The following is a 15201-nucleotide window of genomic DNA, read 5'->3' as shown; positions in this document are numbered from 1 at the left end:
CAGGAACCACGTGGAGAAGGCACCCACACTGAAAATGCCTGGAAGGAACATTGGGGCTTCTTCTCAGTGTCTCTGACATAGGGTTTCACTGTCCCGGGAAAGTCTCTGCTAACACCCTGCAGAGCGCAGTGCCCAATATACAGAAACGTCTTGCGGTATCTCCTACAGGGAAAGTGCCAAGAGGGAATTCTCGAGCTTGGTCTCAGTGTCTCTGAGAATTGCTCTGATTATCCGTGTGACCTCTTTGCTAAGACTCTCCAGAGAGCCTTCCTCAAAACCAACACACATCTTGACATATCTCCCGCATTGATCGCAGTGTCTCCAGAAACGGCATTCAAGGAGCCAGGAACTTTTCTGCCCACACTGTCCATTGAGTTGTCCTCAAAACCAATATACATCCTGCTATATCTCCCACATGGAAAATGCCAGGAGGCAAAAGTGGGGATTATGTTTAGACTTTCTCGGAACTGCTTCAAATCAACTAGATATCTTTGTGCTGTAAATCTCCCAACAGACAAACGCAAAAGCAGCAAACATCTCGCTGTATGTCCCACATCCAAAGTGCCAAGAGAGTAATGTAGAGCTTGCTCTCCCTGTCTTTGAGTACTGTTTTCATTGTCCCGGTTACCTCTTTGCCAACATTCTCTTCAGAGCTGCAGTGAAACCAGGAACCACGTGGAGAAGGCACCCACACTGAAAATGACTGGAAGGAACATTGGGGCTTCTTCTCAGTGTCTCTGATGTCGGGTTTCACTGTCACGGGAAAGTCTCTGCTAACACCCTGCAGAGCGCAGTGCCCAATATACAGAAACGTCTTGCGGTATCTCCTACAGGGAAAGTGCCAGGAGGAATTGTGGAGCTTGGTCTCAGTGTCTCTGAGAATTGCTCTGATTATCCGTGTGACCTCTTTGCTAAGACTCTCCAGAGAGCCTTCCTCAAAACCAACACACATCTTGACATATCTCCCGCATTGATCGCAGTGTCTCCAGAAACGGCATTCAAGGAGCCAGGAACTTTTCTGCCCACACTGTCCATTGAGTTGTCCTCAAAACCAATATACATCCTGCTATATCTCCCACATGGAAAATGCCAGGAGGCAAAAGTGGGGATTATGTTTAGCCTTTCTCGGAACTGCTTCAAATCAACTAGATATCTTTGTGCTGTAAATCTCCCAACAGACAAAGGCAAAAGCAGCAAACATCTCGCTGTATGTCCCACATCCAAAGTGCCAAGAGAGTAATGTAGAGCTTGCTCTCCCTGTCTTTGAGTACCGTTTTCAGTGTCCCGGTTACCTCTTTGCTAACATTCTCTTCAGAGCTGCAGTGAAACCAGGAACCACGTGGAGAAGGCACCCACACTGAAAATGCCTGGAAGGAACATTGGGGCTTCTTCTCAGTGTCTCTGACATAGGGTTTCACTGTCCCGGGAAAGTCTCTGCTAACACCCTGCAGAGCGCTGTGCCCAATATACAGAAACGTCTTGCGGTATCTCCTACAGGGAAAGTGCCAGGAGGAATTGTGGAGCTAGTTCTCAGTGTCTCTGAGAATTGCTCTGATTATCCGTGTGACCTCTTTGCTAAGACTCTCCAGAGAGCCGTCCTCAAAACCAACACACATCTTGACATATCTCCCTCATTGATCGCAGTGTCTCCAGAAACGGCATTCAAGGAGCCAGGAACTTTTCTGCCCACACTGTCCATTGAGTTGTCCTCAAAACCAATATACATCCTGCTATATCTCCCACATGGAAAATGCCAGGAGGCAAAAGTGGGGATTATGTTTAGACTTTCTCGGAACTGCTTCAAATCAACTAGATATCTTTGTGCTGTAAATCTCCCAACAGATAAAGGCAAAAGCAGCAAACATCTCGCTGTATGTCCCACATCCAAAGTGCCAAGAGAGAGCTTGCTCTCCCTGTCTTTGAGTACAGTTTTCAGTGTCCCGATTACCTCTTTGCTAACATTCTCTTCAGAGCTGCAGTGAAACCAGGAACCACGGGGAGAAGGCACCCACACTGAAAATGCCTGGAAGGAACATTGGGGCTTCTTCTCAGTGTCTCTGACATAGGGTTTCACTGTCCCGGGAAAGTCTCTGCTAACACCCTGCAGAGCGCAGTGCCCAATATACAGAAACATCTTGCGGTATCTCCTACAGGGAAAGTGCCAGGAGGAATTGTGGAGCTTGGTCTCAGTGTCTCTGAGAATTGCTCTGATTATCCGTGTGACCTCTTTGCTAAGACTCTCCAGAGAGCCTTCCTCAAAACCAACACACATCTTGACATATCTCCCACATTGATCGCAGTGTCTCCAGAAACGGCGTTCAAGGAGCCAGGAACTTTTCTGCCCACACTGTCCATTGAGTTGTCCTCAAAACCAATATACATCCTGCTATATCTCCCACATGGAAAATGCCAGGAGGGAAAAGTGGGGATTATGTTTAGACTTTCTCGGAACTGCTTCAAATCAACTAGATATCTTTGTGCAGTAAATCTCCCAACAGACAAACGCAAAAGCAGCAAACATCTCGCTGTATGTCCCACATCCAAAGTGCCAAGAGAGTAATGTAGAGCTTGCTCTCCCTGTCTTTGAGTACAGTTTTCAGTGTCCCGGTTACCTCTTTGCTAACATTCTCTTCAGAGCTGCAGTGAAACCAGGAACCACGTGGAGAAGGCACCCACACTGAAAATGACTGGAAGGAACACTGGGGCTTCTTCTCAGTGTCTCTGACATAGGGTTTCACTGTCCCGGGAAAGTCTCTGCTAACACCCTGCAGAGCGCAGTGCCCAATATACAGAAACATCTTGCGGTATCTCCTACAGGTAAAGTGCCAGGAGGAATTGTGGAGCTTGGTCTCAGTGTCTCTGAGAATTGCTCTGATTATCCGTGTGACCTCTTTGCTAAGACTCTCCAGAGAGCCTTCCTCAAAACCAACACACATCTTGACATATCTCCCACATTGATCGCAGTGTCTCCAGAAACGGCGTTCAAGGACCCAGGAACTTTTCTGCCCACACTGTCCATTGAGTTGTCCTCAAAACCAATATACATCCTGCTATATCTCCCACATGGAAAATGCCAGGAGGCAAAAGTGGGGATTATGTTTAGACTTTCTCAGAACTGCTTCAAATCAACTAGATATCTTTGTGCTGTAAATCTCCCAACAGACAAATGCAAAAGCAGCAAACATCTCGCTGTATGTCCCACATCCAAAGTGCCAAGAGAGTAATGTAGAGCTTGCTCTCCCTGTCTTTGAGTACTGTTTTCACTGTCCCGGTTACCTCTTTGCTAACATTCTCTTCAGAGCTGCAGTGAAACCAGGAACCACGTGGAGAAGGCACCCACACTGAAAATGCCTGGAAGGAACATTGGGGCTTCTTCTCAGTGTCTCTGACATAGGGTTTCACTGTCCCGGGAAAGTCTCTGCTAACACCCTGCAGAGCGCAGTGCCCAATATACAGAAACGTCTTGCGGTATCTCCTACAGGGAAAGTGCCAAGAGGGAATTCTCGATCTTGTTCTCAGTGTCTCTGAGAATTGCTCTGATTATCCGTGTGACCTCTTTGCTAAGACTCTCCAGAGAGCCTTCCTCAAAACCAACACACATCTTGACATATCTCCCGCATTGATCGCAGTGTCTCCAGAAACGGCATTCAAGGAGCCAGGAACTTTTCTGCCCACACTGTCCATTGAGTTGTCCTCAAAACCAATATACATCCTGCTATATCTCCCACATGGAAAATGCCAGGAGGCAAAAGTGGGGATTATGTTTAGACTTTCTCGGAACTGCTTCAAATCAACTAGATATCTTTGTGCTGTAAATCTCCCAACAGACAAATGCAAAAGCAGCAAACATCTCGCTGTATGTCCCAAATCCAAAGTGCCAAGAGAGTAATGTAGAGCTTGCTCTCCCTGTCTTTGAGTACAGTTTTCAGTGTCCCGGTTACCTCTTTGCTAACATTCTCTTCAGAGCTGCAGTGAAACCAGGAACCACGTGGAGAAGGCACCCACACTGAAAATGCCTGGAAGGAACATTGGGGCTTCTTCTCAGTGTCTCTGACATAGGGTTTCACTGTCCCGGGAAAGTCTCTGCTAACACCCTGCAGAGCGCTGTGCCCAATATACAGAAACGTCTTGCGGTATCTCCTACAGGGAAAGTGCCAAGAGGGAATTCTCGATCTTGTTCTCAGTGTCTCTGAGAATTGCTCTGATTATCCGTGTGACCTCTTTGCTAAGACTCTTCAGAGAGCCTTCCTCAAAACCAACACACATCTTGACATATCTCCCGCATTGATCGCAGTGTCTCCAGAAACGGCATTCAAGGAGCCAGGAACTTTTCTGCCCACACTGTCCATTGAGTTGTCCTCAAAACCAATATACATCCTGCTATATCTCCCACATGGAAAATGCCAGGAGGCAAAAGTGGGGATTATGTTTAGACTTTCTCGGAACTGCTTCAAATCAACTAGATATCTTTGTGCAGTAAATCTCCCAACAGACAAACGCAAAAGCAGCAAACATCTCGCTGTATGTCCCACATCCAAAGTGCCAAGAGAGTAATGTAGAGCTTGCTCTCCCTGTCTTTGAGTACAGTTTTCAGTGTCCCGGTTACCTCTTTGCTAACATTCTCTTCAGAGCTGCAGTGAAACCAGGAACCACGTGGAGAAGGCACCCACACTGAAAATGACTGGAAGGAACATTGGGGCTTCTTCTCAGTGTCTCTGACATAGGGTTTCACTGTCCCGGGAAAGTCTCTGCTAACACCCTGCAGAGCGCAGTGCCCAATATACAGAAACGTCTTGCGGTATCTCCTACAGGGAAAGTGCCAGGAGGAATTGTGGAGCTTGGTCTCAGTGTCTCTGAGAATTGCTCTGATTATCCGTGTGACCTCTTTGCTAAGACTCTCCAGAGAGCCTTCCTCAAAACCAACACACATCTTGACATATCTCCCGCATTGATCGCAGTGTCTCCAGAAACGGCATTCAAGGAGCCAGGAACTTTTCTGCCCACACTGTCCATTGAGTTGTCCTCAAAACCAATATACATCCTGCTATATCTCCCACATGGAAAATGCCAGGAGGCAAAAGTGGGGATTATGTTTAGACTTTCTCGGAACTGCTTCAAATCAACTAGATATCTTTGTGCTGTAAATCTCCCAACAGACAAATGCAAAAGCAGCAAACATCTCGCTGTATGTCCCAAATCCAAAGTGCCAAGAGAGTAATGTAGAGCTTGCTCTCCCTGTCTTTGAGTACAGTTTTCAGTGTCCCGGTTACCTCTTTGCTAACATTCTCTTCAGAGCTGCAGTGAAACCAGGAACCACGTGGAGAAGGCACCCACACTGAAAATGCCTGGAAGGAACATTGGGGCTTCTTCTCAGTGTCTCTGACATAGGGTTTCACTGTCCCGGGAAAGTCTCTGCTAACACCCTGCAGAGCGCTGTGCCCAATATACAGAAACGTCTTGCGGTATCTCCTACAGGGAAAGTGCCAAGAGGGAATTCTCGATCTTGTTCTCAGTGTCTCTGAGAATTGCTCTGATTATCCGTGTGACCTCTTTGCTAAGACTCTTCAGAGAGCCTTCCTCAAAACCAACACACATCTTGACATATCTCCCGCATTGATCGCAGTGTCTCCAGAAACGGCATTCAAGGAGCCAGGAACTTTTCTGCCCACACTGTCCATTGAGTTGTCCTCAAAACCAATATACATCCTGCTATATCTCCCACATGGAAAATGCCAGGAGGCAAAAGTGGGGATTATGTTTAGACTTTCTCGGAACTGCTTCAAATCAACTAGATATCTTTGTGCAGTAAATCTCCCAACAGACAAACGCAAAAGCAGCAAACATCTCGCTGTATGTCCCACATCCAAAGTGCCAAGAGAGTAATGTAGAGCTTGCTCTCCCTGTCTTTGAGTACAGTTTTCAGTGTCCCGGTTACCTCTTTGCTAACATTCTCTTCAGAGCTGCAGTGAAACCAGGAACCACGGGGAGAAGGCACCCACACTGAAAATGACTGGAAGGAACATTGGGGCTTCTTCTCAGTGTCTCTGACATAGGGTTTCACTGTCCCGGGAAAGTCTCTGCTAACACCCTGCAGAGCGCAGTGCCCAATATACAGAAACGTCTTGCGGTATCTCCTACAGGGAAAGTGCCAGGAGGAATTGTGGAGCTTGGTCTCAGTGTCTCTGAGAATTGCTCTGATTATCCGTGTGACCTCTTTGCTAAGACTCTCCAGAGAGCCTTCCTCAAAACCAACACACATCTTGACATATCTCCCTCATTGATCGCAGTGTCTCCAGAAACGGCATTCAAGGAGCCAGGAACTTTTCTGCCCACACTGTCCATTGAGTTGTCCTCAAAACCAATATACATCCTGCTATATCTCCCACATGGAAAATGCCAGGAGGCAAAAGTGGGGATTATGTTTAGACTTTCTCGGAACTGCTTCAAATCAACTAGATATCTTTGTGCTGTAAATCTCACAACAGACAAACGCAAAAGCAGCAAACATCTCGCTGTATGTCCCACATCCAAAGTGCCAAGAGAGTAATGTAGAGCTTGCTCTCCCTGTCTTTGAGTACTGTTTTCAGTGTCCCGGTTACCTCTTTGCTAACATTCTCTTCAGAGCTGCAGTGAAACCAGGAACCACGTGGAGAAGGCACCCACACTGAAAATGACTGGAAGGAACATTGGGGCTTCTTCTCACTGTCTCTGACATAGGGTTTCACTGTCCCGGGAAAGTCTCTGCTAACACCCTGCAGAGCGCAGTGCCCAATATACAGAAACGTCTTGCGGTATCTCCTACAGGGAAAGTGCCAAGAGGGAATTCTCGATCTTGTTCTCAGTGTCTCTGAGAATTGCTCTGATTATCCGTGTGACCTCTTTGCTAAGACTCTCCAGAGAGCCTTCCTCAAAACCAACACACATCTTGACATATCTCCCGCATTGATCGCAGTGTCTCCAGAAACGGCATTCAAGGAGCCAGGAACTTTTCTGCCCACACTGTCCATTGAGTTGTCCTCAAAACCAATATACATCCTGCTATATCTCCCACATGGAAAATGCCAGGAGGCAAAAGTGGGGATTATGTTTAGACTTTCTCGGAACTGCTTCAAATCAACTAGATATCTTTGTGCAGTAAATCTCCCAACAGACAAACGCAAAAGCAGCAAACATCTCGCTGTATGTCCCACATCCAAAGTGCCAAGAGAGAGCTTGCTCTCCCTGTCTTTGAGTACTGTTTTCAGTGTCCCGGTTACCTCTTTGCTAACATTCTCTTCAGAGCTGCAGTGAAACCAGGAACCACGTGGAGAAGGCACCCACACTGAAAATGCCTGGAAGGAACATTGGGGCTTCTTCTCAGTGTCTCTGACATAGGGTTTCACTGTCCCGGGAAAGTCTCTGCTAACACCCTGCAGAGCGCAGTGCCCAATATACAGAAACGTCTTGCGGTATCTCCTACAGGGAAAGTGCCAAGAGGGAATTCTCGATCTTGTTCTCAGTGTCTCTGAGAATTGCTCTGATTATCCGTGTGACCTCTTTGCTAAGACTCTCCAGAGAGCCTTCCTCAAAACCAACACACATCTTGACATATCTCCCGCATTGATCGCAGTGTCTCCAGAAACGGCATTCAAGGAGCCAGGAACTTTTCTGCCCACACTGTCCATTGAGTTGTCCTCAAAACCAATATACATCCTGCTATATCTCCCACATGGAAAATGCCAGGAGGCAAAAGTGGGGATTATGTTTAGACTTTCTCGGAACTGCTTCAAATCAACTAGATATCTTTGTGCTGTAAATCTCCCAACAGCCAAACGCAAAAGCAGCAAACATCTCGCTGTATGTCCCACATCCAAAGTGCCAAGAGAGTAATGTAGAGCTTGCTCTCCCTGTCTTTGAGTACTGTTTTCAGTGTCCCGGTTACCTCTTTGCTAACATTCTCTTCAGAGCTGCAGTGAAACCAGGAACCACGGGGAGAAGGCACCCACACTGAAAATGACTGGAAGGAACATTGGGGCTTCTTCTCACTGTCTCTGACATAGGGTTTCACTGTCCCGGGAAAGTCTCTGCTAACACCCTGCAGAGCGCAGTGCCCAATATACAGAAACGTCTTGCGGTATCTCCTACAGGGAAAGTGCCAAGAGGGAATTCTCGATCTTGTTCTCAGTGTCTCTGAGAATTGCTCTGATTATCCGTGTGACCTCTTTGCTAAGACTCTCCAGAGAGCCTTCCTCAAAACCAACACACATCTTGACATATCTCCCACATTGATCGCAGTGTCTCCAGAAACGGCATTCAAGGAGCCAGGAACTTTTCTGCCCACACTGTCCATTGAGTTGTCCTCAAAACCAATATACATCCTGCTATATCTCCCACATGGAAAATGCCGGGAGGCAAAAGTGGGGATTATGTTTAGACTTTCTCGGAACTGCTTCAAATCAACTAGATATCTTTGTGCTGTAAATCTCCCAACAGACAAAGGCAAAAGCAGCAAACATCTCGCTGTATGTCCCACATCCAAAGTGCCAAGAGAGAGCTTGCTCTCCCTGTCTTTGAGTACAGTTTTCAGTGTCCCGGTTACCTCTTTGCTAACATTCTCTTCAGAGCTGCAGTGAAACCAGGAACCACGTGGAGAAGGCACCCACACTGAAAATGCCTGGAAGGTACATTGGGGCTTCTTCTCAGTGTCTCTGATGTCGGGTTTCACTGTCCCGGGAAAGTCTCTGCTAACACCCTGCAGAGCGCAGTGCCCAATATACAGAAACGTCTTGCGGTATCTCCTACAGGGAAAGTGCCAAGAGGGAATTCTCGATCTTGTTCTCAGTGTCTCTGAGAATTGCTCTGATTATCCGTGTGACCTCTTTGCTAAGACTCTCCAGAGAGCCTTCCTCAAAACCAACACACATCTTGACATATCTCCCGCATTGATCGCAGTGTCTCCAGAAACGGCATTCAAGGAGCCAGGAACTTTTCTGCCCACACTGTCCATTGAGTTGTCCTCAAAACCAATATACATCCTGCTATATCTCCCACATGGAAAATGCCAGGAGGCAAAAGTGGGGATTATGTTTAGACTTTCTCGGAACTGCTTCAAATCAACTAGATATCTTTGTGCTGTAAATCTCACAACAGCCAAACGCAAAAGCAGCAAACATCTCGCTGTATGTCCCACATCCAAAGTGCCAAGAGAGTAATGTAGAGCTTGCTCTCCCTGTCTTTGAGTACTGTTTTCAGTGTCCCGGTTACCTCTTTGCTAACATTCTCTTCAGAGCTGCAGTGAAACCAGGAACCACGTGGAGAAGGCACCCACACTGAAAATGACTGGAAGGAACATTGGGGCTTCTTCTCAGTGTCTCTGACATAGGGTTTCACTGTCCCGGGAAAGTCTCTGCTAACACCCTGCAGAGCGCAGTGCCCAATATACAGAAACGTCTTGCGGTATCTCCTACAGGGAAAGTGCCAGGAGGAATTGTGGAGCTTGGTCTCAGTGTCTCTGAGAATTGCTCTGATTATCCGTGTGACCTCTTTGCTAAGACTCTTCAGAGAGCCTTCCTCAAAACCAACACACATCTTGACATATCTCCCGCATTGATCGCAGTGTCTCCAGAAACGGCATTCAAGGAGCCAGGAACTTTTCTGCCCACACTGTCCATTGAGTTGTCCTCAAAACCAATATACATCCTGCTATATCTCCCACATGGAAAATGCCAGGAGGCAAAAGTGGGGATTATGTTTAGACTTTCTCGGAACTGCTTCAAATCAACTAGATATCTTTGTGCAGTAAATCTCCCAACAGACAAACGCAAAAGCAGCAAACATCTCGCTGTATGTCCCACATCCAAAGTGCCAAGAGAGTAATGTAGAGCTTGCTCTCCCTGTCTTTGAGTACAGTTTTCAGTGTCCCGGTTACCTCTTTGCTAACATTCTCTTCAGAGCTGCAGTGAAACCAGGAACCACGTGGAGAAGGCACCCACACTGAAAATGACTGGAAGGAACATTGGGGCTTCTTCTCAGTGTCTCTGACATAGGGTTTCACTGTCCCGGGAAAGTCTCTGCTAACACCCTGCAGAGCGCAGTGCCCAATATACAGAAACGTCTTGCGGTATCTCCTACAGGGAAAGTGCCAGGAGGAATTGTGGAGCTTGGTCTCAGTGTCTCTGAGAATTGCTCTGATTATCCGTGTGACCTCTTTGCTAAGACTCTCCAGAGAGCCTTCCTCAAAACCAACACACATCTTGACATATCTCCCTCATTGATCGCAGTGTCTCCAGAAACGGCATTCAAGGAGCCAGGAACTTTTCTGCCCACACTGTCCATTGAGTTGTCCTCAAAACCAATATACATCCTGCTATATCTCCCACATGGAAAATGCCAGGAGGCAAAAGTGGGGATTATGTTTAGACTTTCTCGGAACTGCTTCAAATCAACTAGATATCTTTGTGCTGTAAATCTCCCAACAGCCAAAGGCAAAAGCAGCAAACATCTCGCTGTATGTCCCACATCCAAAGTGCCAAGAGAGTAATGTAGAGCTTGCTCTCCCTGTCTTTGAGTACTGTTTTCAGTGTCCCGATTACCTCTTTGCTAACATTCTCTTCAGAGCTGCAGTGAAACCAGGAACCACGGGGAGAAGGCACCCACACTGAAAATGACTGGAAGGAACATTGGGGCTTCTTCTCACTGTCTCTGACATAGGGTTTCACTGTCCCGGGAAAGTCTCTGCTAACACCCTGCAGAGCGCAGTGCCCAATATACAGAAACGTCTTGCGGTATCTCCTACAGGGAAAGTGCCAAGAGGGAATTCTCGATCTTGTTCTCAGTGTCTCTGAGAATTGCTCTGATTATCCGTGTGACCTCTTTGCTAAGACTCTCCAGAGAGCCTTCCTCAAAACCAACACACATCTTGACATATCTCCCGCATTGATCGCAGTGTCTCCAGAAACGGCATTCAAGGAGCCAGGAACTTTTCTGCCCACACTGTCCATTGAGTTGTCCTCAAAACCAATATACATCCTGCTATATCTCCCACATGGAAAATGCCAGGAGGCAAAAGTGGGGATTATGTTTAGACTTTCTCGGAACTGCTTCAAATCAACTAGATATCTTTGTGCAGTAAATCTCCCAACAGACAAACGCAAAAGCAGCAAACATCTCGCTGTATGTCCCACATCCAAAGTGCCAAGAGAGAGCTTGCTCTCCCTGTCTTTGAGTACAGTTTTCAGTGTCCCGGTTACCTCTTTGCTAACATTCTCTTCAGAGCTGCAGTGAAACCAGGAACCACGTGGAGAAGGCACCCACACTGAAAATGCCTGGAAGGAACATTGGGGCTTCTTCTCAGTGTCTCTGACATAGGGTTTCACTGTCCCGGGAAAGTCTCTGCTAACACCCTGCAGAGCGCAGTGCCCAATATACAGAAACGTCTTGCGGTATCTCCTACAGGGAAAGTGCCAGGAGGAATTGTGGAGCTTGGTCTCAGTGTCTCTGAGAATTGCTCTGATTATCCGTGTGACCTCTTTGCTAAGACTCTCCAGAGAGCCTTCCTCAAAACCAACACACATCTTGACATATCTCCCACATTGATCGCAGTGTCTCCAGAAACGGCATTCAAGGAGCCAGGAACTTTTCTGCCCACACTGTCCATTGAGTTGTCCTCAAAACCAATATACATCCTGCTATATCTCCCACATGGAAAATGCCAGGAGGCAAAAGTGGGGATTATGTTTAGACTTTCTCGGAACTGCTTCAAATCAACTAGATATCTTTGTGCTGTAAATCTCCCAACAGCCAAAGGCAAAAGCAGCAAACATCTCGCTGTATGTCCCACATCCAAAGTGCCAAGAGAGTAATGTAGAGCTTGCTCTCCCTGTCTTTGAGTACAGTTTTCAGTGTCCCGGTTACCTCTTTGCTAACATTCTCTTCAGAGCTGCAGTGAAACCAGGAACCACGTGGAGAAGGCACCCACACTGAAAATGCCTGGAAGGTACATTGGGGCTTCTTCTCAGTGTCTCTGATGTCGGGTTTCACTGTCCCGGGAAAGTCTCTGCTAACACCCTGCAGAGCGCAGTGCCCAATATACAGAAACGTCTTGCGGTATCTCCTACAGGGAAAGTGCCAAGAGGGAATTCTCGATCTTGTTCTCAGTGTCTCTGAGAATTGCTCTGATTATCCGTGTGACCTCTTTGCTAAGACTCTCCAGAGAGACGTCCTCAAAACCAACACACATCTTGACATATCTCCCACATTGATCGCAGTGTCTCCAGAAACGGCATTCAAGGAGCCAGGAACTTTTCTGCCCACACTGTCCATTGAGTTGTCCTCAAAACCAATATACATCCTGCTATATCTCCCACATGGAAAATGCCAGGAGGCAAAAGTGGGGATTATGTTTAGACTTTCTCGGAACTGCTTCAAATCAACTAGATATCTTTGTGCTGTAAATCTCACAACAGCCAAACGCAAAAGCAGCAAACATCTCGCTGTATGTCCCACATCCAAAGTGCCAAGAGAGTAATGTAGAGCTTGCTCTCCCTGTCTTTGAGTACTGTTTTCAGTGTCCCGGTTACCTCTTTGCTAACATTCTCTTCAGAGCTGCAGTGAAACCAGGAACCACGTGGAGAAGGCACCCACACTGAAAATGACTGGAAGGAACATTGGGGCTTCTTCTCACTGTCTCTGACATAGGGTTTCACTGTCCCGGGAAAGTCTCTGCTAACACCCTGCAGAGCGCAGTGCCCAATATACAGAAACGTCTTGCGGTATCTCCTACAGGGAAAGTGCCAAGAGGGAATTCTCGATCTTGTTCTCAGTGTCTCTGAGAATTGCTCTGATTATCCGTGTGACCTCTTTGCTAAGACTCTCCAGAGAGCCTTCCTCAAAACCAACACACATCTTGACATATCTCCCGCATTGATCGCAGTGTCTCCAGAAACGGCATTCAAGGAGCCAGGAACTTTTCTGCCCACACTGTCCATTGAGTTGTCCTCAAAACCAATATACATCCTGCTATATCTCCCACATGGAAAATGCCGGGAGGCAAAAGTGGGGATTATGTTTAGACTTTCTCGGAACTGCTTCAAATCAACTAGATATCTTTGTGCTGTAAATCTCCCAACAGACAAAGGCAAAAGCAGCAAACATCTCGCTGTATGTCCCACATCCAAAGTGCCAAGAGAGAGCTTGCTCTCCCTGTCTTTGAGTACAGTTTTCAGTGTCCCGGTTACCTCTTTGCTAACATTCTCTTCAGAGCTGCAGTGAAACCAGGAACCACGTGGAGAAGGCACCCACACTGAAAATGCCTGGAAGGTACATTGGGGCTTCTTCTCAGTGTCTCTGATGTCGGGTTTCACTGTCCCGGGAAAGTCTCTGCTAACACCCTGCAGAGCGCAGTGCCCAATATACAGAAACGTCTTGCGGTATCTCCTACAGGGAAAGTGCCAAGAGGGAATTCTCGATCTTGTTCTCAGTGTCTCTGAGAATTGCTCTGATTATCCGTGTGACCTCTTTGCTAAGACTCTCCAGAGAGCCTTCCTCAAAACCAACACACATCTTGACATATCTCCCGCATTGATCGCAGTGTCTCCAGAAACGGCATTCAAGGAGCCAGGAACTTTTCTGCCCACACTGTCCATTGAGTTGTCCTCAAAACCAATATACATCCTGCTATATCTCCCACATGGAAAATGCCAGGAGGCAAAAGTGGGGATTATGTTTAGACTTTCTCGGAACTGCTTCAAATCAACTAGATATCTTTGTGCTGTAAATCTCACAACAGCCAAACGCAAAAGCAGCAAACATCTCGCTGTATGTCCCACATCCAAAGTGCCAAGAGAGTAATGTAGAGCTTGCTCTCCCTGTCTTTGAGTACTGTTTTCAGTGTCCCGGTTACCTCTTTGCTAACATTCTCTTCAGAGCTGCAGTGAAACCAGGAACCACGTGGAGAAGGCACCCACACTGAAAATGACTGGAAGGAACATTGGGGCTTCTTCTCACTGTCTCTGACATAGGGTTTCACTGTCCCGGGAAAGTCTCTGCTAACACCCTGCAGAGCGCAGTGCCCAATATACAGAAACGTCTTGCGGTATCTCCTACAGGGAAAGTGCCAAGAGGGAATTCTCGATCTTGTTCTCAGTGTCTCTGAGAATTGCTCTGATTATCCGTGTGACCTCTTTGCTAAGACTCTCCAGAGAGACGTCCTCAAAACCAACACACATCTTGACATATCTCCCACTTTGATCGCAGTGTCTCCAGAAACGGCATTCAAGGAGCCAGGAACTTTTCTGCCCACACTGTCCATTGAGTTGTCCTCAAAACCAATATACATCCTGCTATATCTCCCACATGGAAAATGCCAGGAGGCAAAAGTGGGGATTATGTTTAGACTTTCTCGGAACTGCTTCAAATCAACTAGATATCTTTGTGCTGTAAATCTCCCAACAGACAAAGGCAAAAGCAGCAAACATCTCGCTGTATGTCCCACATCCAAAGTGCCAAGAGAGAGCTTGCTCTCCCTGTCTTTGAGTACAGTTTTCAGTGTCCCGGTTACCTCTTTGCTAACATTCTCTTCAGAGCTGCAGTGAAACCAGGAACCACGTGGAGAAGGCACCCACACTGAAAATGACTGGAAGGAACATTGGGGCTTCTTCTCAGTGTCTCTGACATAGGGTTTCACTGTCCCGGGAAAGTCTCTGCTAACACCCTGCAGAGCGCAGTGCCCAATATACAGAAACGTCTTGCGGTATCTCCTACAGGGAAAGTGCCAAGAGGGAATTCTCGATCTTGTTCTCAGTGTCTCTGAGAATTGCTCTGATTATCCGTGTGACCTCTTTGCTAAGACTCTCCAGAGAGCCTTCCTCAAAACCAACACACATCTTGACATATCTCCCGCATTGATCGCAGTGTCTCCAGAAACGGCATTCAAGGAGCCAGGAACTTTTCTGCCCACACTGTCCATTGAGTTGTCCTCAAAACCAATATACATCCTGCTATATCTCCCACATGGAAAATGCCAGGAGGCAAAAGTGGGGATTATGTTTAGACTTTCTCGGAACTGCTTCAAATCAACTAGATATCTTTGTGCAGTAAATCTCCCAACAGACAAACGCAAAAGCAGCAAACATCTCGCTGTATGTCCCACATCCAAAGTGCCAAGAGAGTAATGTAGAGCTTGCTCTCCCTGTCTTTGAGTACAGTTTTCAGTGTCCCGGTTAC

Source organism: Larus michahellis, chromosome 10, assembly GCF_964199755.1.
Source record: "Larus michahellis chromosome 10, bLarMic1.1, whole genome shotgun sequence".
NCBI lineage: Eukaryota > Metazoa > Chordata > Aves > Charadriiformes > Laridae > Larus > Larus michahellis.
Note: the sequence above shows the minus strand (reverse complement) of the source record.